At 41.3% G+C, this 27,042-nt stretch overlaps 1 long non-coding RNA gene across 2 annotated transcripts in view; it reads right to left on the bottom strand.

Annotated features, from left to right (window-relative positions):
- Positions 1-27,042, bottom strand: part of LOC138681960 (uncharacterized) — a 32,288-nt gene continuing 5,246 nt past the window's right edge. The window contains exons 4-8 of one of the 2 annotated variants that reach the window (XR_011322200.1): positions 26,559-26,601; positions 12,035-12,103; positions 5,224-5,886; positions 2,495-2,560; positions 1-630 (exon numbers count right to left, since the gene is read on the bottom strand). This is a non-coding gene — a long non-coding RNA (uncharacterized lncRNA). The remainder of the gene's footprint in view (positions 631-2,494; positions 2,561-5,223; positions 5,887-12,034; positions 12,104-26,558; positions 26,602-27,042) is intronic. The other variant, XR_011322199.1, reaches the window with a different exon arrangement.

The raw sequence follows: 27,042 nt of genomic DNA, 5'->3' as shown, positions 1-27,042 counted from the left end.
TACATTTGCCAATGCAGTTTTTATTTCCATTGGTACTTGTAAACATCAAACATTTATAAATTATTAAATCAATATCGTAAAGGAAAAATGCTGTGCAGCTCAAGGAAAAATGAGAACAGCTTCTTCTATCAGAGGCTGATTTAACATAGCACTCGTCTATTGCAGCTCTCCCCAGGAAAAGAACTGAATATAATGATGTAATGATACCAGAGACATGAGCAGAATAAATTTTCTAGATATGTATCTTTAACAGCACCTAGGAGCCCAAGCTATAGACCAAACTACGAGTACATTAGGAGCTATGTAGAGTTTGAAGACTGTTCCTTATCCGAACAATTAGGAAATATATATGCTAGAGGGGATAAAGCAAGGCTATTAGACTCGAATAGACCTTTATATGGAATGCCTTGTAAGACAAGCGTTTGTAAGATACAAGGTTTCGACTATATTAGGCCAAAAAGAGGTGACAAAGGAACAGGCAAGAGAGGGATGGTGGAAGGAACAAATGCTGCTTCTTGCAGAGGAGAGGGACCTTCCCTGCATGTGGCTTCATGCCTGACCACTGGGGAGAGTTGGCTTTAAGGGCACAGGCTCTTCTGAGTGTTCCTTCAAAGGATTTTAGGAGTCTCTCTAAAAGAATGAAAGGAATGGAATTTTTTCTTTAGCAAGTTTCTCTTAGGAAATTAAATAATGGTAGAAATTCAAGCATCATCAGATTATCTCAGCATAATTAGCTGCCTTGAGACCTTCAGAATTTATTTGGTTGCCTATCATAACTTCCAGAAAGACGGGAGAAACGCCAGGCTTACTTAAGCCAACTCAAGTGATGCCAAGTAAAGGAAATGTTAGGCATAAGTGTAATTATGAACTGGATCATATTACTCTAAATATACATTGATTAAAAATATGTAAAGTTAGAACAGGGGATCAAAACAGGCCAACAAAATAGAACAAAAATACAGGTAAATACGGTTGCTAATGTCCTCATGTTTGTAACAATTATAGATTTCCTTTTTGTCCTGTCAGAGAAACAAAGAAAGAATTAACTAGTTGTCTTAATCATTTAATCACTACATTTATGAGCTAGGATTTTAAAATTCATAGTTTTTCTCACAAGCTGGACAATAACTTGAATTATTGGACGGCACGGGAAGATTTGGCTGTAAACACCAAGTAGTTTCTGGAGGTGAGGGAACGACAGTTTTCTGAACCTAGTTCCTTTGTATCCTGTAGTAATCTCTTGCCAGTCTCTTTTGCTATAATTTTAATGCTACTCTATGTACTCAAAACAGTGGGCTCAGTATCTGTAGCAAGATCTTGGAGCATCATACTGGTGAAGAGTTTTCTGGTTTGATTTTTAATGAGATGAAGCTTTCAACCTTTGACGAGGTTTTAATGAGTTACCCCTAGATGGCACTCTGTAAGGATACAAGGAAAACCACCACAGTAAATCTTCATCCAACTCAGCTTTATGCGTTTTGCTAACCAATTACTCCAAACTTGTTGTAAAATTAGGATGAAATTACAATTTCCTTCTTCGGCAGCAATAAGAGATAAAGACAAGGGAAAAAAATAGTTTTCCCAGTCCTTTGCACACCAAATTGTGTTGGAAGGTTCTGCTTCCAAGGTCAGTTGGGAATAATCTTTGCTCCTCATCACATGATCACTGATCACTCCTTTCTTTTTTTAATCTTTGTTTATTTACAGATGATCCCTTCTGAATAATATCTTGGCGCTGGCGTAACCGCAACATGTATTGCTGAGCTATGTTTGTCCTGCTGCAATCCCACAAGCTGGACGGAAAGCAACTCACTAACAAAAGTTTCCTGCCACTATTGTATGTCCTCTTTTCTTTGGAAAGATAGTATTAATAGACAGGGATGCTTGACTTCTTGTTTCTGACACTTCACCAGCCCCAGGAGGTTTTTCTCCCAGTGGCAAAGGTGTTACATTTCTATGAATCCCCTCTCCTTCATTTTTCCATCATCCTCTGAATGCCTAGCTCTCAAGCAGCACACCAAACCAATGTATTTCCAGCCTAGGGGATTAAAAGAGGATGTGTGTTTTTCCATTCAACCTGAATTTTGAGCATAACCTCAAGGACTATGTGTGGGACTGCAAGTGCATCCTCATGCACGCTTGGCTGTATCTCCTGGTACCCAAGGACATACCCCGAGTACGCCGGACAGATGCGCTGCAGGGGTGTGGTGCTGGCACAGTGCACTCGCTACTGCCTCCAAACCGCTCGCTCAGAAAAGCGTAGTCTGCAAGATCCCTTCATAGCCCATAAAATGCAGCTCACTCATGATTAAAAGTATGTAGCCAGATGTGGCATGTAAACAGCAAGATCTCCAGAAATCTAGACTTTCTAGACTCATTTTCACTTGCAGGTTCTGTAAAAACAAAACTGAATGGTTATGCCCAATGGCTACTCTATCTTTTTTGCAATATAGGACACAGCAATTGCGAAGAAAAGGAAGGAAACAAAGCCTACCTTTTCTAGGAAAAATCCAAACAAATCCTTATTTGCAAATAACTTCACCCAATGGTATTCTGGGGGCTAGAAAGGAACACAACAGAACAGAAAGCAACGACTGTGACAATTGTTTGCCATAATCTTGCAAAAAAGGTGTTAGAAGGAGAATCTCATTACAAAAAGGTACAAGGTAGACATAAGATTCATTTTTCTGGAGTTCAGTTCACTGTCAACACAGCATGGGAGTTTCACCAAAACCAAAACAAAACCCACTGGCTCAAGGCCTGGGCAAGATCTCTCGGACTCCAGAGAGCTGACCCACGTATCTGCGACCAGCTTCATGATGACGAGGTGCCTCACTCCTGGCCCTCTGACCAGAAGTCCACATTGCCCAGAGGACTGCAGGCTATTGTGGGCTATTCTGGGATGGATTTTTCATAGTTGTTTGCATCCGGCAAGGACAAGTCTTTCTAGTTTCCTAAGGAATTGTGAATATCTTTTAAACGCTTTTCCACCAGCAGCTCCTGACACTGGGAACTACTAGGAACCATCAAAAGCTTTTGTCAAAATGGGGAGAAGGAGGACAATAAAAGACAATATGGTTAAACATATACATAGTTATACAAGCAAGGCCCTTGAAATCAAACAAATTGAAAAAACCCCACACTAACAATACTGTAATTGTATAATCCCCCCCAGATATAAAACTGGCCCTCAGCTGTTCAAGTCAGTACAGGCTCTCAAGATCAAGCCACTGAAAGCAAAGACTAGTGCAGTTATATGTTTAAAAGAATTGAAATATGCTTAAATAATGGATGTTCCACCTTGTGTACTGCACTCGATCAGCATATTTTTCCTCTTTATCACTTGCAGAAAGCCTGACTGCTGTCTCTTGAGAGGCAAATAATTTAGACTGCGTCTAGAAGAGCTGAGATCTAAGATAAATAGCTGTCATCAGTGTGATAGAGCCTGAGACAGCATGGCACATAAGAGTCAGGGAGCTTCTTGATCGCAGTCTGATTATTAGTTTGGAGACTCATTCTATCTGTGCTAGCGTAAGAACAAATTTCTATAAATATGTGGTAGAAAGGGTGTAATTTGTTCTTCATATAATACCTGTTTTATGCTCTAGTGGAGCCAACTGAGTCACTGAAGTATCAATGCACTGTTACAGTGCTGTTTTTAAAAAGTATTTCCACAGAATCTGAAATTGTGTGTGCCTGTAATTATTTTACCATCAAAATTTGTAAGTGAATATTAATACCCTGCTTCTTGCAAACTGCAGCTGAAAACCAAGAGCTCTTCTTTGAATTGCTAAAGTAAGGTGCTGTCAAAAATTCAGGCTGCAGAGGTTTCAGGCTGGACTTTTCCAAAACAGTGAAAAGATTTTCCCCAAGTTACTCTGCATCTCAGTTGCTTCTTGGTCAAATGGGAAGGACACCATCTCCCTGTCCCACAGAACAATGTAACAGTGAATTCACTCAGTCTCCTGAATCACCTGTATCAAGGAACACACGAGGAGTCACGGAGAACACGTACATCATGCGAGCTGAGCTGGGATAATGACCAGTAAACAAGGCAAGAGGCCTCCCACAGAACAGCACACTGACAAGAAGGAAATAGCTGCTCGGGAAGTCGCTCCATCCCCCCTGGGCACAGAGTGATACACCAGGACCAGTGGAGAAAAAAACAATCTTTTTAAGGCTTACATCACCCTGCAGATTCACAAAGGGCGCAAGCCAGTGTTTAACAGCTGCAAAAGTGTGCACCCCTAGTATATCTTTACTTCTGAGACAGTGATTTTGTAACGTTACCAAAGTACCATTAACAATTTGGTTAACATTACTGAAAACCTTTGTCTTATTCACACAGACAAGACCAAAAACTGCAGTCTTCTTAAACTACAAAGATTAGCCTGATTAATACAAATTTTAACTTTTCAGCTGTGTTTATCCTGCAAGTCCGAAAATGAGCATTATCCCCAATTAGAAAGATGCTCATAGCTTTGCAGTGAAAAAGCTGTGCACTGTCTTGTGCTGCTCTCTCAGTATTAATATAAGTGTATGAAGACTGTGGATACTTCTAAAGAAAAATGTGATAAAACACATTGAAATTTATTTAGCTACTTCCCAGCCCTTATCTATATGCTTTCCCATGGTGAGTGACTAAGGGTCCCTATTCTGTCTTGCATCAAGGATTAATGAAAATTACGTTTTACAAAGAAGAGAACAGCAACTGTGAGCGACACTACAACAGGAGACAACTATTATGTATAGCTCTGTCCCGTTATTTGTGACATTAGAGATCCTGACCCAACCACCTCCATCTCATTTTCATTGACAAGGGACTCAGTACTAAAAGGACACAAAACACACCATTTCTTCTATTGCTTTTGCTGATTAATGGCATGCAAAGGAGTACACTTATTAGATTTTCTTACAAATAGCTGTATTGAACTGTAGGGAGGGAAATATTCACATGGAGAACTTAGCATAATGCTTAATGCTGCCTGTGCTCTCCCAATGAGCTTCAGAGAGAATAAGGCACTTTGTGGTGCCACAGATGCCAATGTTCAAAGTACAAATATAAAATAAGCTTTATCTACAGGGAGATGCAGGAAAGTTCCTAACTCTATGTGGAATCTGCAGATTTTTTAAATTTTTTTTTTAATTTAGCTAGAAAGGCTTTTGGTGCCTTTCAAAAGAGAAGAGTGAGTGTACGGTAACACCCTTTCTTCCTGGAGTTACTTGATCTACAGAGAGCTCAAGTTCAAATGTCCTCCTCCCAACACTCATATCCCAGGAGTGCATCCCAGCCAGTGAGATGTGCTCATGTGAAGTTCTCTCAAACTCTTTTGCTAAAGCTTATTCAAAATTTCCTCGGATAAAATGGAATCAGAGCTAGAGCGATGCAGAAGCCTGCACACTGCATCTGCAGGAGGCATGTGGGCTCTCTTTTCTGCAGACAAGGAACTTTAATCATTCCATATGAAGTAAAAAACCCACCAAACTTCAAAAGATGGCAGTGAGAGTGTTATCATGAAAGGATAGCCTCCTGCACACTGATGAGTTTTGCAATGCAGGTTAGAAATGTTGGTTCAGCTTCTTGACTGGTCATCTTCAGACTGCCTCATAAGGAAAGTCAGAGGAGGGATCGACCACCAGTGCTGCTTCTTCTCAGGTTTCCAGCATATAAAAAAGCCAGTATAACAAATGCTCCATGTCTGGTAGAAAGCATTTTTTCTTTTCCTTTTGTTGGACCACACTTCCTTTGCTTTCCTGGCATGTGCTGAAAGGCCCGGACTGCCCTTCTACTTCAGGTCCTGGATCTCTCCCTGATTTCATCTAACATCTGCAGTATTTCTATGCCTCAGTTTCTCCATGTAAAACACTGCCTTCAGCTATCAGTAGCTGCAAAATAAGAAGAAAAGAATGAGGATACAGGAGGTTGGGAGAGTTGGCAGAGATGTATTCCTGGAAATTTTATTTCAAAGCATTATTAAAAAACTTGTCAGTCTGTCCAACTCATTAGTAGCCCAAAGGAATACTCTGAAAAAGGGAGGTATTTACATATGGAATATAAACTGTGAGGCCAGTTGGGAGGAGGTATCATTGTGTATTCTTAGCTAATGACAAAGAAGGAAGGGAGAAAGAAAACACTGCTGATAGACTTAGCAAACAATTAGCTGTAATGACACTTAGAATAGTTATATTGTTTGCAGTGGCCTAGGTACATTTTCTTCTGCTGGAACTAGAATCATTTTTTTAAAATTTACTATTACTCCACTAGGAAGCAGGTGGGGTTTGTAAGACTGGGAAAGCTAATTTTGGAAGAAAGAACTGTGAGTCTTTGGCATTAAGCCAGCTACAGTTTGGAAAACAGAGGCTGAATTATGAAGTGGGGTTTTCTGCTGTTATTTTTTTCATTTAATCTCCACTGCGTAGAGCTGGATCAGGGCAGCTACCACTCAAAAATGTCCCTGAAAAGATGAACAGGACTGTATACACTCTTTTGCATGTTGATGTCAGCTTCTCCTGCTAGGTTTCTACTTTGCAGCTTCATCATAAAATTTCACACTGGGTTAAATTTTGGCATGATTCAGAAGATGAACCAGGAATTAATGAAAAGGAAGATTCAGCAACATGATAATGGGAAGCTAATGCTGCTGCTGTTTCAAAACTGAGGTGGGAGAAAGAAGAGGAAGGGAAATGCTATCAGCAAAATGCATTTGCTGCTCTTCATTTCTTCATAGACCTATTCCTTGGAACTGCAGTTCCCCAGAGAGGTCAGTTGATCACTCCTTATTGTTGTCAACAAGACCAGTTGCTTCAGTGATTTCCTTACAGTCTAGATACCAAAAAAATGTGTGAGGTTTTTGAATACCAATTGCTACATGGAACCAAGTTTTGCTTATAAAGGGAATGAAATGATAATGCCAGATTCAAAGGCTGAATACAGAAGAATTTGTATATCTGTAAATTGGGCCCATCCATAACAAATGTTAGTAGAGCAGATCACTAGATCGTTCACCTCTGTTAAGCTCAGTCTAGCTACATCTCTGCTACAGCTAGATAGTATAAAAAAAGTTCTTCTAAAAAAAACCCCCAACAGTGCTTCCCTTGGCAATATACATTCATTACAGCGCTTGCACAGAACTCTGACTGTGTGTCCCTTCGCTCTTTACTTGTTCTCCAAGGAGTTAGGATTAGCGTTAACATGACATCTCAGCTAGCTCAGCTGCTAGTCCCTTACTACAGGTTCTACGCTGCAGCTGGGATGAGACTGCACGTCTTACTAAGCGCTGGCCTTGTGACGCATGCTAGGAAAGTCGTAACTTCTGTATTTATGAAACAAAGAACAATATCATTATCTTGTCCTAGAGTTCTCTCATAACAAGATTTTGCTGTGCAAGATTCTATTCTATTTCCTCCCTCCATCACTCTTCCAAAGCCTTACCTAACAGGCCACTAAAGTGATTTGTATAAAGACTTGTTAACAGCCATTCCCTTGCTATGATTTTCCCTTCAGGGCTGTGGAGTGCAATAGCTTTCTGTAAAAGAATAGTAAATTAATCATGATTATTTTTCAATGCATCCTCACTCCTCATGCAAGCCATCATTATTTATCATGTAGGCCCTACAGTCACCAGTGGTGACAAATGCAAAGACAATGAAGCCATCACCTAATTTTGAGGCCTGTTTACCTCTTCAGCTCAACAAAAAAATTACCTGGCTGTAAATAGAGGCTTTTTTCATTTTATACATAGGACAGGCAATTGTAGCTGAATTACAACAAAGCCTCAGAGAGGATACTAGGTTAGACTCAAGCATGGGACATTTGTTCCCCCTAATGATGTTATAACACTTACATATATAGTAATACAAGGTAACACGTGAACATTTCTGCATATCCAGTGCTGAAGCAAGAGTGTGTGCACAACTCGCGGTTTTCATCACAGTCTTAAATACTCAGGCTCTGTTCAGGTTATTACAAACCACTCTGTACATGGTCATGTGAACTCTGTACAGTGGCCGGTTGCTTTTTTTCCCCAGCAGAATGTCTCTGTTATCTTCAACATTCTTAAGGGTGTTTCCTGGTTAGAAATCTAACATTGCGAGGTGTAGCTTCCTGATAACTTCAGCATGCTCCAGGGTCGCTGACAGGTCACATATACATTTTACATAGCCACAGCTTACTAGCAAAATTTATGTCTCTAAAATGCTTTTTGCAGCACCTTTTATTAATATACATTTAATTATGGCAATGCCAATGGTGATGTCTTCAAGTTACAGAGTCCAGAGGCAGCCGTAAGTACATAGTGTGACCACAGATGTAGGGGCCCTTCAAGATGTCCCTTAAAGAGATGTGGGGGAGAGAGTCAGTCTCCTGGTCTGTCTCTCCACTGTCCGCTCTCTGAAAAGAGGTGCACTGGAGAGGAAACTGAAGCCACCCCTCATGTCACGGACTTGCCATGTGCCACCACTACATCCCAAGTCACCACCTGGAGCTCCACCTCTAGCTCAGCCACATCACGTCACTCCACAAACGCCAGCCTCCATCGTGTGACCGGAGGCCCCTTCCTTTGACACCAGAGAGCCAGCACAGTCTTGCATTCACCCAACAGAGAGATCAGCAACTGTCTTGTACGCAGACAGCTCTCGTGGGAGGGTGGCTTAGCATGGGGCAGGGTGTTGTGCCATAGCCGACTGTCTTCCCTCTGCTACAGCAGAGATCTGAACTGCTCGTGGGTCAGCTCCGGAACAGCTGCAATCTGCAGCATGGATTTTTATATTTTATAACCAAGATCTGTCACAGTTTTTAGGTCTGTAAGGGGCTAGACAGCTTCAAGGCACCCACTACATCCAACTGCAAGATACCTGATGAGAGACAAGGACACAAGCAACTCGCTAATCTTCTTTCTCTCAAGCTCCTGCTTCCAGTTTGATCACTTCTTCCAGTCAGATGGAAACAAGATGAAACTTTGGAAGACTCAAGTGGTGTTGAAAAGAGAAGCAGGGCAGGAGCACTGCCCAGAGGAGACATGATGGGAAGTGCCCTGGAATGGGGAGATGAGGAAAAGGAGCTCTGCTCAGCTTCCTTTCTCCTTTCCATGAGGCTTCAAGAACCTCCCTCAAGATTTACCTCTATTGGGCTTAGCTATCCTTAACAGGAAAAGTGAAGGACACGCTTCAGTCATTAGGTCACACAATCCAGCTTCCTGGCAATAAATAACGGAAAAGGATCCGAGTGAAGGTATCAGTCAACACATGGAGGTGTTTTCTTCCTTAAAGCCAGGAAGTCCAAAGTCTGTTTTTTCCTACTATCTTGCTCTTGTGATTTTAAGTATCTAGGCACCTTCAGAAACACTGGGAGGTTGTTTTTTAATTCCACTTGGCAGATTACAAATTTTATTGTAAAATCTGACAATTAAAATGGAAGGTTTCTTTTTGTTAGCTAGTGTTTATTGAGTATAATTTCTGATTTGCCTCTGTTCATTCAACTCTGACACAGCCGTGTCTTTTGGTCAATATACACTTTCTAGTAGCTAATCAACTTTTACTTACTAAGTTCAGATTTTATCAAGACTGGTTTTAATATGGTTCTTTTCAGGAGAAAAAGACTGTAAACATTTCAACAAATATTTTTACACCAAAACCAAACGCTCCAAAATCAAATCCAAATTCATCTCAGCCATCCTGGGCACCATGAAATATTAATTACTTGGTGGCCATTAGTCTCATTTGCATCCAGACTATGCATCTCTGCCCCATGTGTCCTGGTGCTTTTACTCAGCCTAGAAAGCCTTTTGAGGTTATGTAGCTCTCCAGTACAGTCACAGATGGGAGGGCTGCAAGTACCAGTGCAAACAGAACACCCAGTGGTGCACTGGTGATGTAACAGAACTACAGAGAAATCACGAATATTTGCACATCTTTCACTTACACCTCTCTCTTCTCAGTATTGTGGAGTTATGAATTAGAGCAGCATAAATCTGGAGGGGTTCTGTTTGAAAAAAGCTTCACTGAAGTCAGAAGAAAACACACAGAAATCCAGGTTTTAAAAGAGGAAACTTCTTGAAGGAGACATATTCCTCTAAACAAAGCCCAAGATAAGATTTCCTGTAATTGCAAATAAGTAGGAGTAGGAAATAACCTTTTACCAGAAGAAAACCCATTCTTAATGAAAAACCTCCTCTAGGTAATCTTGTAAAGTCAGATCAAGTTTACTTCAATAAGTCATAAAAAGCCTTTTTCAAAGTCAATAGCATCTTGTTGAATAGGACCTACTAGGAGCCTTCATTGATGCCTACTGGCAGTTGGCAATATGATGTGAGATGAAGGAATTCATGGGAACTTTTAAAACCATGTTGGCTTTCTCAGATATAACAAGGTATGCTTGCAGAAAAATTAGAGGAACAAACCGCTAACTGAATTATCCCTACTGACCCCTGCAGTCAAAACCAAGCCTATCAGAGGATCTTCGAAAAAAACCCACCAACCCATTCAATCTTGGAGTTTTACCTGTTCATTTAATTCTAAGAGATGAACCCCTTTGGATCACTGGGAAAACCTAGATGCATCATGCCTGCAACATTACTCACATGAGGAGGAAAAAGTCTCCTGTCTGAAGGATCTTTACGGACTACTTAAATAAGTAAGAACAGATGTTATTTTAAAAAACAAACAAGCAACTTCAGGGTGTGGTACATGTAAACAAGGGGGGAAAATGACAGTTATGACAAACAGGAGATGGGTATGAATCACTGAAAGTTATGTGATGGAAATGCAGATGGCATAAGCAAGAATTCAAAGCTTCCAGAAGAGGGAAGCAAAGAATAATTATCAACATCTTAAAAGTAATTCATCAACATCTCTCTCTCCTGTACTGTTTTTGAAGCAATCAAACCATATCAAGAACAACTGGAGTGACCCTCTCCTTAAAAAGTCATGATGGTAGCTGAGATCAGCTGTGGCTTCTTCTTAAAACAGTTGCTAGTTTTCATCCTTGAGCTGAGCAAAGCCTGAGGAAATTCTTGGTTATGAGATTCATTATCTTAACAGTCTGGGTAGTTAATTTATAACCACTGCTCTGCATAAGGGCTGGCTGTTAGTTCCACTCCACGCAACTTTGTGCGGAGTCTAGAGTAGATGTGACACTCTGTTTGCATAATTCAAAAATTTCTGTATATATTTTTCGTCTTAAACCTCAGCTCTTGGAATCATGTGATTAAGGGAGAATCTCTAGTTTTTTTCTTAATTACAATTCTTCATTCTCATGGTTTCAGAGAAACAGCTGAAAGCATGAACCATGAATGCTAAGTACAGAATTCAGTAAGACAAAACACATGATTCTAAGCCACTACCATAGTTTTTTTGGTAATCCAATACTTATTTGATGATCAGAATGAAGCTTGTCCTGAGCAGCCTGCTCTGGCTGACCTTGATTCAGCAGGGGGGTTGGACTCAGTGATTTCACGAGATGCCTTCTAAGCTCAATGATTGTATGATTCTGTGTTTGCAATGTCAGACACTTCATTTTGATTTTAAAGGGGTTCATCTTATAAACAGTAGAGAGACCTATTGTTTTCTGTTGCTATGTGCTGATCATTTCCCAAACACTTCCCCCATGCATGAATGCACGCACGCACACTCTCCCTTATATACAAACACACACACAGATGGTTCTTTGCTCTTACCCAGTCTATATGAATAATGACTTGGGTATAATAAAAAGCACAACTGGAATTTCTTTTAAATGCCTGTGTCAGAATGACAATTGTGAGCCAATATGAAGATGGCATTTCATTAACTGTGTTAATTCAGTGATAAATGTGAGAAGTATGAATGTGCCAGTCTCAGAATTTTCTCAAAAGCAGTTTGTTATGCACCTCTGATCAATGTCACATTTCCACCAAGGAGGCAGTGAGACCTGAGAAATAAGCCTTGATATGCAAGCCCACCATCTCCCACTTCCACAATGATCATGCCTCTCTGTGGATCTGTGAGCGGCATGGTATTTCAGAAGACTCTTAGGACACTGGCATACACTTTATCTCACCACTTTCCCAAGCAGCCATGTGTTGACATGTCTTGAATAGATAACCCATAGAGCCTGAGCATTGCAAACCTGAAACACAGTAAGAGATCAGTTGATTCAATTGCACTGTGCACTCTATGGAAAAGTTAAATCATACAGTACAACTTGCTTTTAAAGTAAGTAATCATACCTTGCCATTTTTCAAAAGATCTGTTTCATGGTGTCTATTAAGTTGCTGAAGCCACTGGCTTTAGAGCTGTAATGAAAATGTAAACAGTGGTCTGCCATGTACCACTAGTCTTAGGGCAACTCTTTCCAGCATTTTCTTTCTGCTCTGAGCACTGTAGGACTAAGAGTAGTAGCCCACTTGCCTTTTATTGGTCAGATTGCATGTATTTTACCAGGAAGACTCAGATTTTTTTTTTTTTTTAATGATAATAGCATGGAGAATTGTTTTGAATGCAAATATCTCTATAAAGCACACTTGAGATTGTAATGTACTTATGGAGGACAGTAGAAAGGAAATCTTGTTCATATACAATTAAAAAAAAGGTTTTCTTTCATTAAAAGATGTTACAATACATTCAACTGACTGCCCAGCAAAGAAATCCTGCAGGAGAGAGAACACTAGGTCCAATTACAAAAATCCTGGAGTTCAGAATCCGTAGGTATCATACTAAATGCCAAGTGCCAAGACAATATTTTAAGAGCATATAATACATTAATTGAAGTTGTTTCCACTTTCTTTTCATAGAAATCCTAGGCTATCACAAAACTTGTCCAGTAGGTACCGTGCTTTCTATTCGTAAAACAGCTGAGTGTCAAGGACACGCTAATGAAGAATTGCTCTGCCAGTACCACAAGCCTCCAGAATGAATGGCTTGCAGGGAGGGGTGAGCAGTAGTTGAGAAGCTGTGAGAAACTTTTTGCACTTGCTGATCATCTTTAACGAATGTATTCTACCCCTTGTCCCATTCAAAACCAAGGACACTATTTCAAATTCTCAAGTTCCACTAAATAACACACAGAAGGAAAGGTCACAACCTGAGACCAAATGACAGCATCTTTCAGCATTTTCACTAGCAGTTGTCTTTATCTGAAAAGCTAGTCAAACTGTTTAAGTATACCTTATTACTCTGCTTTCTTCCTTAACTAGTTAGCAACTGGCATCCATGCTATTTTCATAGAATCATAGAATCGTTTAGGTTGGAAAAGACCTTTAAGATCATTGAGTCCGACTGTTAACCTAGCACTGCCAAGTCCACCACTAAACCATGTCCCTCAGCACCCCATCTACGTGTCTTAAATATCTCCAGGGATGGTGACTCCACCACTTCTGTGGGCAGCCTGTTCCAATGCCTGACAACCCTTTCAGTAAAGAAATTTTTCCTAATATCCAACCTAAACCTCCCCTGCTGCAACCTGAGGCCATTACCTCTCGTCTTACCTCCAGCCACCTGACAGAAGAGACCAGCGCCCACCTCACTACAACCTCCTTTCAGGCAGTTGTAGAGAGCAATAAGGTCTCCCCTCAGCCTCCTCTTCTCCAGACCAAACAACCCCAGTTCCCTCAGCTGCTCCTCATCAGACTTGTGCTCCAGGCCCCTCACCAGCTTGGTTGCCCTTCTCTGGACACGCTCCAGCACCTCCATGTCTTTCCTGCAGTGAGGGGCCCAAAACTGAACACAGGACTCGAGGTGCGGCCCCACCAGTGCCCAGTACAGGGGGACGATCACCTCCCTGCTCCTGCTGGCCACACCATTTCTGATACAGGCCAGGATGCCGTTGGCCTTCTTGGCCACCTGGGCACACTGCTGGCTCATGTTCAGCTGGCTGTCGACCAGCACCCCCAGGTCTTTCTCCGCCGGGCAGCTTTCCAGCCCCTCTTCCCCAAGCCTGTAGCGCTGCGTGGGGTTGTTGTGACCCAACTGCAGGACCCGGCACTTGGCCTTGTTGAACCTCATACACTTGGCCTCGGCCCATCGATCCAGCCTGTCCAGATCCCTCTGTAGAGCCTTCCTGCCCTCCAGCAGATCAACCCTGCCTCCCAACTTGCAATTCTCTAGAATGAATTTCCTGCACAGAAAGTAAAATTAAATCTAAAACAAGGTGGCTACATTCTAATTGTGAAAACCTCTTTTTAAGGGCAGAAAGGAAATGGGATGATCTCCAGACATCTGTGTCAGTCATAGCACACTAACGAAAGACAGATGGGCATCCTTATTCAGCACAACTTTTTTAACTTCTTTGGTGTAACTATTCTCTTAGCTTTTTCTGTAATTACATTGACATGAGGTGAAAAAAACAACAGGTCCCAGGATGCTTGATTTAGATTTGCCTGACTTGTACAATTGTAACAGACAAATATTTCAGGATTTCATAGGTTAGGACCAGATAAAGACAGAGAGTTACATAAACCCATGTTTAGGAATCCATTTCCTTGAAACACATTTTAAGAACATTATCTTGAGGAGGGGACTAGAAAAGCTTGGAGTCAGTGCTGTTAGTACTGAAAATCTGCTAAAAACTTGTCTGTCATTGTAGCTTCAAAATACATTTTTAGTACTGTGTTTCACTAGCCTCAACAATATCAACCCACCAGAAAGCTATGCATGCATGGAAAAGCTGGAGGCCCAGCAATAAGGTTTAAATATTATGATTTTCCATGAACTGAAAAAGGATCTGACCAATTCCACTGCAGTGGAAATGGGCTGCTATTGCCTAACCCTGCCTCAAGCACCAAGTTTTTGGCTTGCTAATGCTACCAAGAAGCTAGGCTGTTACTTAATATCCTATTATCTAAGAGCAGCATTTTTGTATTCTGCCCAGTGTGCTGCATGCTCCTCCTGGAAACACAAAACTAGCTCAGCTCCAGTTTGAGAGAAGAAAGGCTGTATCATACAACCAAGAGTCCATTGGGCAACAGATCCCCTTCCTTCAGTGTCAAGTCCGTATCTGGACACAGATGTTTATGACTCTCTTCTAAACCCGTGGGGGGAAGGGGAAGGGCAGAAAACTGTGATTTGTTCACGCTCTCAGGTGGTGATAAATTGATTTTGTTATCTAGGTGATGTCTGGGAAGAACAAAAATAGAAAGCCTCTGCACTGCAGCTATGCTGGTCTTCAGCACTCCTCAGAGAGGGGCTACTTGCAGCACAGCTAAGGACTTAAATGGTCAGGATGCTTTCCAAACCATAGCTGCTGTAGAAGCTAGAGCTTTGCCATACATAAATACTGCAGCAGGGAAAGAAAGACTACCTTCGCCTTGGCAAGACCTTCTGGCCTAGGCTTATTTATTTGGACTTCGCTGAGTGTACAGTCTTAAACGGATGGTCCGTGAATTCCAGTTATCTGGTCTTTTTTAGCCTCTATGAATAAATAAATCATAACCCAGGAAAAGATTAGCAGCTGTTCTCGCTGCTGCTAAGTCAGAATCCAGTCAACCAGTGTAGTACTCCAGGTTTCTGCTAGTTAAAAGCCTCTCAAAGACCTTCACTGATAAAAAATTGAAGTCTCATAGTTGCATAAAGGAGCAAATCTCCTTCCAAGGAATAATAACATAAAGGGTAGTGCTTGGCATTGTGCCATTCAGCAGACATTTAGTCAGTACAAGCTAGGACTCTGGAAATATTCACTCTTGACTGAGGTTTTGAGGTTTTGCTCTGAAGTCTTCTACAAAATCCAGAGCATGCGGAAATCCTGTGAGAAGTGAGGTCCTCCACGCCGTCGGGAGAACTTGTACTCCAAAGCTGCTCTATTGCTGAGCAAAGCTCTCTGGAGGAAGGGAAGAAAGTCCAATCTTTGTTCGGCTAGGAAGTTCAGACCCCTCCACAGATGCAGCTGGGGGCTGTGCGCTGCCCAGCACCCTGCCCCACACAGCTGCATCTGGCCTAAGCAGGCAGCCATCATCTGCCAGGGCGTGTAGCAGAACAGAAAATACCAATGACTAACACTCACCACTCACACCCTTGCATTACTTCGAGTTTGACTTATACAAGACTTCCTTTTTCTGATGTTTTATCTTGGCATACTCTCACTCACTTCCAGAGAGTAATTTTTCTGACATGTTGATTTTTCTTATTTAGCACTTGATCCTTGACAAAAGCCAGTGTTTGGTCCCCAGCACGCAGTTGGAGGACAGCTGAAGTGCTGTCTTAGCAATCACAGATGTGCTGGTTATATCACACAAAAGCCACTTTGTGTCATGACTAATTTCAGATCCTCCCTATTTCTTATGCAGAGTCCAGCCTTGTTCCCTTATACACAGAGAATTAAATTCTGTGCCTGTATTTCCTTCTGGCTTTCCCACTGGGACACGACACAAACTTACTCAGAACAAGCAGACAAGCTCAGGAGGCAACACAAAGACATCACCAATGGCACTTGCTACCTACCCTGCAGGGCCCCTTTGCATTTCACTGCATGACTGTGCCTGGCACTGAAGGACCACAGGAGCCAATCTTCTTCCCATAACTGCACCCTCAGTCAAGGGCCCTCTTTTTTTATCCCTTTCCCAAGGAAAGTTTCCTGCTAGGACAAACTCTGGACTGTGCTCTCCTGCCAATGCTGAATTTTTCGCTTTCTGTGTTTTTCTGCATGTTCTGGCTTTGGTAGGAGAAGCAGCACCTCTGTTGGGTGTGTGAGTATCTCTACAAATCTGTGTTATCTACAACACTCCTGACTGCTGAAGGATATACCTCTCTTCACAAGTGCAGCAGGTGGTGTTACAGACTTTTACGTGGCCTTTGCACCACTGTAGCCACATACATGTAAATGCCTGATAATCATAAGACAAAACTCGGAGGAGGTAAAGGGAAAGTACGATTGCCTGCCCTATTCATAGGCTCATTATTCTCTAAGTGAAACTAATGTACACACAGGTGTTCTGTTCCCAGAAAGCCATACTCATTATGAAACACGATTCAGATATGAGTAATTGTATCCAACTGGGGGCAAAACAAGGCTACAAAGAGAAAATAAACCCCAAATATGTAGATCCTACTGAAACAAACACTTCACTACTAGTTTAATTCTGATGGGTCAGCTCTCTTGCAGCTTCTGCTGCTATGAGTAAATCAGGCATGCATCTCCCTTCACTGACAGATTACTGCTTTCAGAAATAAAATTTCTTGCTTTGGTTACAGCTCACTATTCACATGCTTCTTTGAAAGCCAATCGCATTCTGGGCTGCATGAAAGAAGTGTGGGCAGCAGGTCGCGGGAGGTGATTCTCCTGCTCTACTCCGCTCTCATGAGATCCCACCTGGAGTACTGCGTTCAGCTCTGGAGTCCTCAGCACAAGAAAGACATGGACCTGCTCAGCTGGGTCCAGAGGAGGGCCGTGAAGATGATCAGAGAGCTGGAACACCTCTCCTATGAAGAAAGGCTGAGAGAGTTGGGGTTGTTCAGCCTGGAGACAAGAAGGGTCCAAGAAGACCTTATAGCAGCCTTCCAGTACCTAAAGGGGGCCTGCAGAAAAGATGGGGAGGGACTCTGTATCAGGGAGTGTAGTGATAGGACAAGGGGTGACAGTTTTAAACTGAAAAAAGGTAGATTTAGGTTAGATATTATGAAGAAATTCTTTACTGTGAGCGTGGTGAGACACTGGAACAGGTTGCCCAGAGACGTTGTGGCTGCCCCATCCCTGGAAGTGTTCAAGGCCAGGTTGGATGGGGCTTTGAGCAACCTGGTCTAGTGGAAGGTGTCCCTGCCCACGGCAGGAGAGCTGGAACTAGATGATCTTTAAGATCCCTTCCAACCCAAACCCTTCTGTGATTCTATATTTTATGAAAGTGACATCAGGTATGTCAAAAGGCACTCTTTATGGCTGCCTTTGCAATTACAAAGCAAGTCTCTTAGATACTACTTTCTCCTTACCTGAGTAGATGAACTCCTTACATAAAGGAGTTATGCATGCATAACTCCATAAAACGTATATATACATGCCTTCAATATTTGGGCATCTGTGACTATATTTACCTCAAAGGACAAACATACTGCACAGCAGGACCAAAGCATTTTTTGATTCCCAGTCACCCTGATTATGGGACGTCCTGAAAAATCCTGCAACTATCTCCCATGCCTAACTTTCCAGGAGAAATGTGTATTTGGGTCTTCACCTGACTTAATACTGGAATGGTATGAAGTGGTACATCTGAAGCCAAGGAGTGGGAATCACTCCCAGGCTCCCCTGGTGGAAAAACAGCTTGGGAGACTGTTGATGAAAATCTCTTCATCTGTTTGAGAAGAAACTTCCACAAGTAAAGTGGATTTAAGGACTCATTCCCATTGCTCGTCAAGAAGTATATATTTTCATAACAATTCAGCTGTGTTTCTGTTGTGCAGAATCTCTGCATATCTCTGCTTTCCCAAACACAGACAGCAAGACTAACAAGATGTAGTCTTGTAATTTGAACTTGAGAAATTAATACTGCTTTTCCCAGGAACACTAGAAGAAAAGCCCTTGCACTCCATCTATTACATATTAAACAGTAAGGGAGAAAAGTGCTGAAGAACCTTAAGGGCGGTCCCCTCTGCCAGTGCCTTCTCTGGACTGGTTTCAGTTTCAGTCCTGTTGCCATTGCTCTAAGTTTCCTCAGATTGTAGCTCCATAACATAGCTCCACTGCCAGTGGTCACTTCTGGATCCCCATTTCTAAACAAAACAAAAGCTTGCCTTGGTTTTGCAGGCGAGCTATCAGCGTGCCTTCTCAATCCAAAACAAGGGCTGGCTTCCTTCCCCAGTCCCTCAAGGACCAAGTGCCATGCCCAAATCTCTTTCAGAGCCTTCTTCCAACCTTCCTTTAATTCAAATAAAAGCTGGCATTGAATTTTTTTCTTGATCTTCCTCATGACAGCAGAGGCCAACTTATAGCCAACAGCAACAACCTTCCCTCAGCCCTATCCTCCTCTGAGACGTATTTAAGCAACCAGTCAGCTGCTTTGAACAACTGCACAACATCAAAAGCAAAGCAAATACTTTAAATTCTATACTAAGCCTATACAATTAGAGAAGTATAATCAACATAAAAAGTCACGCCAAAGATGACTGTCTGCATATGTGCTAGAGAAAGCAAAATCAAAATTATAGATATTCTAGCACAGAATTTATAAGAGAGATACAGAAACAAACCAACCAAGCACTATGGGACTGGCCTTAGAGCTAAAGATCTGAACAATTTTTTTGTCTTTAAACCAAATGTTTTGTAACCAACTGTTATTTGGGACTAGCTTTGTTAGTAAGATCCGCAACAATTTAAGAACAAAGGTGCAATGGCCTGGAATTGCCTCATTTTTTTTCTACAGTTTCTTTTTCATACTGCATTTAGTCAAAAGATTACAAGTCCAGTGCAAAAAAAAAAAAAAAAAATCAAAATTTTCAGCTTCAGTTGTTTGCAGCACAAACTATGCTGACCTTTTCCAGACAATTACATAAACCAGCAATGATAAGCAGTAGGGATCCCTATTAAAATACAACCCACGGCTTTTGTATGTGTGCATGCCTTCTTTTTGGCCCCCAGTTACTGGCTACACTGAAAAAGATTTTATGAAGAAAAACAACAGATATGATAAATTCCAACAGAAATCAGCTTCCAAATATGAACAGCAAGCATAACCACAGCTGAATCCAGCATTTGCTTAATTCACCAGGGATGGTCTAAGGCATCTTTTATCCTTTATACTCAACTCAAACTAGGCATGCTAGTAAAACCCCATTAATCCGTTTCATGAGTCATAGGCATCTTTGTTCTGTGCACTTTGCTGACAGTTTCCTTTATCTGGGGGTGGAGAATGTGCTTTGTATAAAGTTTCAACTCGTGTGTAAGTTCTCTCTGGCACAGTGCACATGCCCTACCCAAGAGACTGTGTTTTCCTTTACCACATGTTGCTACAGCTGATATCAGCTGAAAATCCCAAGCAGGAAATCCCTTAACGTCAACTACAGGGTTGTGCCTGGGTAGTCTCTATAGACAGTCTAGGTTACAGCTTACTGGAGATCCTATTGCTCACGTACTGTGCCCGCTGCAGATCCTGTTCCTCTTTTCTCAGTCTGCAAAGAAATGGAAATAACTGAGCAGGCCTTTGGTTGCTTGGTTTTTAACACACAGGCTAGACAGTTGTATTTTAACAAAGAAAGTAACTAAATCTAGCATCAATGCTTGTTGGATCACCAATACAGTGATTGCAGTTGAGAAGTAAGTTATGCTGGGTTTTTGTTAGCAGAAACCACCTGTCTATGGAAAAGCAATGGCAACCTCTCCTACACAGTTTGGGGGAGATCAGATTTCAGTTCACTGCTACTCCTCTTGACTTCTCCCCCAAGAGCAGGCATTTCTGAGACATTCCCCAATAGTGTATGAGGATGGCAACACAAAGGATTTTTTTTTCCCTTGAAAACAGACTTGGAGACACAATCAGTAATGCATACATAGCCACACAAAAATGCATCTGCCTCTCCTTGAAAAAAAAAGTCCTGCTTCTGAAAGAACATACTTGTGAGGATGTAGAGTTAATGATTTTCTTCCAGTCTTCCATTCTCTACTAAGGAATGTTTCTGAGCTCTTAAATAGCTCCACCCAAAATTAATGCTGCTGAGTAAATCAAGGGTCTGCAAGCCAGATGCCTGAGCATTTGACCAAGTGATCAAGTGTTGATTTTTACCTTCCCATATGATAAACTAGAACACTTGAACAAGGATGTAACCTTAAACTTTTAGTTTTCTAGACTTAAGTGGTATTAGCTGAATAACTGACTTTATATATATATCAAATTACTTGTGTGTATCAGTTTCACCTTTTATACTTGTAAAATTCTTTATATCATTATACACTGCCTCACTGAAGAAATGCTGATAGCAGAGGAGAAGACAATTTATGGTATACTGTGAATTACACTGGTAATTAAACATAACTGGAAACTCACAGGGACTAGGAATATGGTAAATGAAGAGGCAAAAGTTTACAATGCCATTAATTTTCTAAACAAATCCTGCAAGTCATGCGACTATCTTCAAGAGTTATATAAAAAGTTAAGTTATAGGAATTATTTGTAAATAAAGATGAAGAGGCATGTGCAAGAACAGCACAAACATGACATTCAGCTATTGCCAAGTGAGGACAATAAAGCAGTAGAACTGGTGTGCTGAGCTGATGTTTTCTTTAAATCCCATTGTGTAGAGTTTAAAAAGTTCACTGCAAAAGCACTGGGCCAGAACAGAACTTGTCAGGTCTGATGCATGTTTGTCCAGCGCTTCACCCTCCTCATGCATCCTCTCCTGCCCAGCATTACTCCTGAAGCAGAAAATTCATTACCATAAGACAAATAGATAAGCAAAACTCGATTTTCCTTCTCATTAGCCAGCTTTAGGATGTGAACACTAAGGCTGGTGAGTAGAGTTAAAGCAGCAGAGAAAAATACTGTGGATCAGAAGGTGTTTCAAAATGTTTTCAGCTCTGCTTAAGACAGTAAGGAAGAGTTTCTTCTACTGCTTCTCAGTGCTGTCTTCAGCAGCACAGCAGAGGAAGAGAAAGTGGGCTAGAAAGCTATTGTAGAGAGTGGCTTGTAGAGGGTGGAGGAGACTTGATGTCTCTTTTGTACAAAGTTAAACCTCTGGAAATCAATGGGTTGTTGTTGTTGCTATGTCAGAGAAACAACACGTTGTAAACATCTGTTTTTTTCTGGTGGTGTCAATTTTGTGCCACCAAATCCCCCCAGCACTGGAATGTAACAAGACACAGCTGAGGCTCAGTGTGCTGCACGCTCCTGCTACATGCACAACCTCTACAAACATGTTCCAATAAAGCTTTCGTCAGTTTTTCAGCTGTGCTAACTTCAGCTGCGAAGGCTGAAACGTAGCCTTCCTGGTTCTCTATCCAGGAAGACAGAAATTACTTCTAGGCCACCTGTGGTCTGTCAAGTCATCCACTGCATCTGTGTTCGCTGTGTCCAAGGATTGCACCCGCAACATTTTAGCTTGTTAAAAAAATTAGAGCTAAATTTTGAAAGTTTCAAGGGTTTCAGTCCACTTGTAGAGCTATGGAAAGACATGAGAGGAGGAGAGTCTGATGTTTTCAAGATCACAAACCAGGAATAGAAACAGAAATCTCAACTACTAAGCTCCCTGTTTGCATCACTAAACAATCACTATCGTTGCTCAAAATGTGGAAAGTCCTCTTTTGAACAATTACACAAACCAAAAATAATTTTGTGCATTCTGTACTCTAATATAAAGGCAGTGGCACTCCGTAGGACTTGGCTACTTTAATTATAGAAGGACAGCTCATTCCCCATAGTCACACTCCCTCACAGAATATTCATAGAGAAAGGCTAAGTGCACCTTTCTCTACTTTTCTGCTGAAGTTCATCTAAACCATAGGCCACAGCCGTCCCTAGTGTCCCATTACACGGTAGTCTCCTATAGGAACCGATGCTAGCAGGATGCAGCTGGAGGGAGGGGACTGCGGTGGCAAATGTACATTTCTCACTCAAAGCACATAAGTGTACACAAAGTTCATTCTTACTAATGAGCAGGAAGAAAGAAATTATAGATTTCTGTAGTATTTCGTACATGTAAAAAGATCCCCCCTGGCATATATATCAGCAGATGTCAACTAGAGCTGGGGACCATCTATAGTAAAATATATAATTATGGTAGAAATGCCCTGGACAGATCCATAAACTTCAACTCTCTTCTGAGCTATGATATGATCAACATGGTATGTTCCACTTTCTTAGCTGGTTTTAAAATACTGAAGCCTGTCACTACTCTCAACACAGAGCAGACTGAAGCATAACAAACCGTCATTGGGATTTGGCCTGGTTTTGCGCAAGAAATGAGACACAGCATAGTCAATAGCAATGCAAGACATCATCAATACACACATTTGTGCTTCTGATCGCTCCTCTACATCTGATATCACTGGGTAGTTTTAGGTTCCTTTAAAACTTGGCAAGCATAAAGCTTCAGATTTTACACTACAAGGGTCTGGGAAATGGTCTCCACACAAGTCTTACCTCAGCGTGCTCTCCTCTCTGACTCCACAGTACTAGATGTAGCTGGGGCTGCTTGAAACTAAGGCCATGGTGAATTCCTTTCCTGGCTCCTGTCTAGAGCTCTCAGCAGACAGCAAGGGCAAGCTTAAATGACTTTTCCAATTACCCAGATACAGAAGAAGGAGACAAGGCAACAAAATGGAACAGTATATGGGGAAAAGAAGGTGAAGCAATGATAGGAAAGGCAAGCAGTAATAGCTCTGAGATTTTGAACCCGGTAATAACAAGCCCCATATGTGAAAATCTGGCTCTATCAGGACCAGTGAGACCTCACTCCAATTCCCCACTCCACCCCCACCAAAAAAAGGCAGGAGGATTTGCTCTCATTTGTTTAAGCTTTCTGATAGCTCTCTGGGCACTTAGGAAAAGAGCAGTGTATAAATGAGTCAGAAAAATGGATGTGGGAATGACAAATGCATAAGCTATTTTTCTGAAGTGACGCTTGCTTTCCACATTTCTTAAATTCTATGGAGAAGTTATTCACAGCTAGTGTTCCCAAGGCAGGTAAAGTTATGCTAGCTTGTCTTACGAACTCAGATTTTATGTGCTCAAATGGCAAATGCTGTATTGTTTGACTTAACGACTTTTCCTAAACTACACAGACAGGAAAAGGGGGTGTTCCAGCTGTGGGGTTTGTCTTTCACATACATATCATTCCATTTTATACTTTTCTTTTTTTTTTTTCTTTATTTTGCAATACAGTAAAAAAATTAGACAATCAAGAACATTATAAGTTTACTTTAATAAGCTGCAATTCTCTATTTTTTCCTTTAGATAATAAGAGAAAAATATTAGAAGAATGTAATGTTGTGAATGTTCTTCCTCAGAATTACAGTGTAGATCTGCCCCCACCAGATCCCAGCATTAGCAACAAAATCACATATAAATAAGTAAATTTCTATTCATAAGATGTCCTTTAAGGAAATAATAAAAAAGAACTTGAATTATTTAGGCTTACTAAGTGCCCTTCTGTTACACGTGCCTTTTTTCTGCAAAGGCAGAAAGGCAGAAGCAGAAAGGAAGCAAATAATTAACAGAGAATTGGAGGAAAAACTATTTCCTTCTGTAGTATGGAAAAAAACCCTACAATGTTACTCCTGCCCTTCAACTGACTTTAAATCACCAGTTTCAAAAAGAGAAAGTCCAAGTATGAATCAACTGATTAATTTGTGAAATAGATTATCACTCACTGTAAATTGAACCATGGAATAATTTAAACTGCTTTTGGTTTCTTCTCAGCTGGACCACAACATCAATATCAGCAACTCCTCAACTTTTTGCTTTTTTCCACCCAGAGAAATATGTAGGCTTGCCACCATTACACCCTTCTCTCTGCCACTGCTGTACAGACAGCTGCAAGGGAAAGGACACTAATAGTCATCTTCTGGGAAACAAACTCGGAAAACAGCTTTGTTCACCAACAAAGTGCATGAGGACAGCCACGCATTTCTGTGTCATGATCCAAAAAAAGCTCTATGGGCTGTGGACGGAGCCTCGTGAGCTGGGTAATTGGCATTGAGCACAAAGACACAGACTCTCATCTGCTCCTAAACAGATGACAAGATAAAACGCAAGAAAGATCCTAAAGCAGGAAATCCACTCTAACGCTGGAAATGATTCTTCAAAGAAGAATTTTAAAGTTTTCAAAGGGAAATAAGAACAATGGTTTCCTACCCGCCTTTTTCAGCACCCACCTATTAGGGGGGCATTTGCCTATTTGGATTTGTTTGTTCCCAAGACCATGCATGACTAGCAATGCATTTAGTTCTCCTACATGTGAAAGGAGATTGATTCTGGGTATTCCCCTATTTAAAGCATTGCAAGTTTTCCACTGCTGTGATTTTGCATTCATTAATATAGGCCTCTCTTTTTGAGAACAGACAGTATCTACCTGTCCTGGTGCACAGGCACCAAATTGAGCGTCTTTCCATACACACACATGACTTAGTGACTTGAGCTTCTTTGGGTCACTGAGTCCATAGCCAGGCTATGCAAAGACAGAGTCCACTCTTTCAAACTACACCTGGGCCTGAAGTGTAAATTTAAAAGCTTTAATCATAGTATCATAGAATCACAGAATGGTTTGGATTGGAAGGGACCTCAAAGATCATCAAGTTCCAACCACCTGCCATGGGCAGGGACACCTTCCACTAGATCAGGTTCCACTAGACTACCCCCCATCCTATCACTACACTCCCTGATAAAAAGCCCCTCCCCATCTTTCCTGCAGGACCCCTTTAATGCCAAGTGCAACAACAGTACACTTCACAACACACTAGAGCAGCTGCTTCTTTTATTCTGCAACACACGACTAAAATAGCTTATGCCTGTCTTAGACTGTAGATGGCTGAAGTTGCCAACAGCATTTGCCATAGCATCTTAATGAAGGCCTCTTAAATGGAGATGTAAGCGAGACATACAGAGATGTTTTTGTTTTATCAGTGCAGCTCAGAAGAGTTTTCCCTGATGTGATGCATCTAGCGTGCATACACAAAAATCATTATGAACAAAATGCCCTCACAAATGGCCGCTAAATTCTTCCCGTGTTTGTCAGATCTGATGGCCTCTTTCAAGAATGCAGCTACACCCTCACTGTGTTTATGAAACTGAGCAGTCACTTAACCTGTGCTACGTAACAGAGATGGAAGTATAGAAGACAACAAACCATGGAATAATAATTAGCTCTCATTAAACCTTAGCTTTCTTCCCAGCTCTAAATCAGTTGTTTCTAACCTGAGCCCTCAGCACAGCACATAACCGGGGGTTATCTCATTGGATAACCACTGAAATTCCTAAATCTTGGTCATCTTAAAGTTCATGCAGTTTGGTATCAAGCTAACTGCCCCTCAAGGCAGCTGGTCCAACTCACATCTCTGGTGCAGGTGGCCTTGTGACCCACACTGCAGGAGGCTTCAGCAGAATGGATCAGAGGGCACGCAGGAAAGCAAGCCCTAGCAAGCCCTGAGTTACCCGGGGCTGCGTTCCTGAGGCAAGAAAAGGAAGGGGAGCACATGCAGTGACAGGTACAGCTGCTTCCCCCAGTTTTTACAGGAAGGATGTCTTTGGGAAACTTGATTCTGAAACAATGAGACATGCAGACGTGAGCTTGAAAGGAAGATTTTCAAGAACATAGGAACCTTATGCCTTTTTTAACTGTCTAGACAATGTCAGTTCTGGGAGTATCACAAACATCATGCTGTGGCTGAAAATGAAGGCATTCCAACTTCGGTTTACACCTTGTGAATATAACAGTTTATGAAAGTAAGCTATTTTTCCTTCGAGGAGAAAATACAAACAACAAAAGTATTAAGTAGGATATGTTCAGATAATATGGCAAATGGCAACAGTACCTGAACAACTAAAACAGATACTCATATGTTCATGTTTTATAGAGTAAAACACCTCTAATACATGTCAGGAGTGCCAAAATTGCATTCATTTAGACTCGGAAGGATGCAGCTCAATCAAATAGTATAAACTGAATGTGGCACTTACCTGTTTAAGAACCGCTTCAGTCAGTTTTCTCCTTCCTTCCTCTCTGAAGAGCAGAGACAAACAGAATTTAACATCAGGGAAACGAACATATAAAACCAGCACTAAGTTATCATCTTAAAATTGAATTATTTTGTTCTTAGAAGGAAAAAAAAAAAAAAAGGGACATCACAGGTTTTTCAAAAGGAACAAACATTTCATTACTGAAAATGTCAGAAAGAGAGGAAAGGCATTCCAGCTATTCTTTCCAGTAAGTCAAATATTTACATTAAAATAGAAGTGACTTAAAATATTCAAAACCAAGTTTCATGGTGAAATGCAGATATGGGAGAAACAGGTTTCAAAAGATATGTAGTGAACCATGAAACCTGAATTTCAGCAGTTAAATTATAAAGACAGATTTATACAGTTAGTATAAAATTGAAATATTACTAGAGGAATCAAGAGCTCCTATCAGCAGAAAACCTACTTTATTTTCATTGGATAC

This window comes from Haliaeetus albicilla, chromosome 25 (assembly GCF_947461875.1).
Source record: "Haliaeetus albicilla chromosome 25, bHalAlb1.1, whole genome shotgun sequence".
Taxonomy (NCBI): domain Eukaryota; kingdom Metazoa; phylum Chordata; class Aves; order Accipitriformes; family Accipitridae; genus Haliaeetus; species Haliaeetus albicilla.
Note: the sequence above shows the minus strand (reverse complement) of the source record. Positions and strands in the feature narration are given on the sequence as shown.